This window comes from Ipomoea triloba, chromosome 16 (assembly GCF_003576645.1).
Source record: "Ipomoea triloba cultivar NCNSP0323 chromosome 16, ASM357664v1".
NCBI classification, from domain to species: Eukaryota; Viridiplantae; Streptophyta; class Magnoliopsida; order Solanales; family Convolvulaceae; genus Ipomoea; species Ipomoea triloba.
Genome location: NC_044931.1, coordinates 17,782,895 through 17,784,047, shown reverse-complemented (window position 1 = coordinate 17,784,047; position 1,153 = coordinate 17,782,895).

Sequence of the window (1,153 nt, the reverse complement as noted above, 5' to 3'; positions counted from 1 at the left end):
ACGTGAAAAAGCGGTAGAAAAAAAGAAGCAAGACGGACGAAAATGCCATTACTGTGGTCAAAAACCAGCACGTCACGACTCTCGTAACTGCCTATTGAACCCAAATTCAAAAGAAAATCTGAAGAACAAGGAGAAAGCATAGAATGTGACTTATGACTTGCGGTGGTAGATGAAAATTACTATATCTAATAATTACTGAACGAATAATTATATTTATTGTTAAGACTGATGTTGTTATTTGCACTGATGGATTGGCAAAACTTCTTCCGGCAATTAGTAAAATTGAAGTTATAAATGTTGTGCAATTTTTTACAAAAGTACAGGGGTCATGAGATTATTAATTGTTCAACTAGTTCTGTGGTTGGTCAGCTAAGATGGAGTGACTAACTGTAAAATCATAGTATGGGTTGGGCTATTTGTAAGTACTCACATTAAATGGTGTGGCAGTGACATATACACCATATGCCACATAACAATCTGTGAAAGAATATTGGGTGTCGTGGTGTATGAAACATATAGAATTATGTGATTCATAATACCAGCAGTGTGGTTGCCAAACACCTTAATAATGTATGCCTTTATTAATTTTGAACTTAAAAATGGTGAGCAGTTTTTACTTAATTATGCTTGTCAGAACAGAATTAATTGGTTAACTAGTTTTGTGCCTAAGTACATAATATTATTATGAGTTAGGATATTTGTGCATATGTTTAGAATGTAGTGTGCCAATGGCGAGTATACTTTCTGGGTGCTCGACACATTGGTATCGTGTGCAGTTATCATGAGTAAGATGTGCGAAGAGCAATTACTCGTGTGCCAATAACAGTTACGCAATTATCATATCCTAAGTAATAATATAGCAACTTGTGTGACGAAACATTTCGTATCCATAGTGCGTACGACATATCATAAAATAGACTGTATCCAAAACAAAAATAGTTGCATGCCAAAAGTATTACCACAGTGTTTCAAACAGAAAAAGAAAACATGTTTGCAATCCCATATGTAATGACCAGAAGAACAGAATAATAAAATGGCGTAGCGCGATCAAGTGCCAGCAGAAGACCTTGAATGAAAGGCGAGTGCACGCGCAACGTTGCTGGTACGGTGTGTGTTAACATCTGAGGTGCAAATCTCCTTAATATAATGCAAA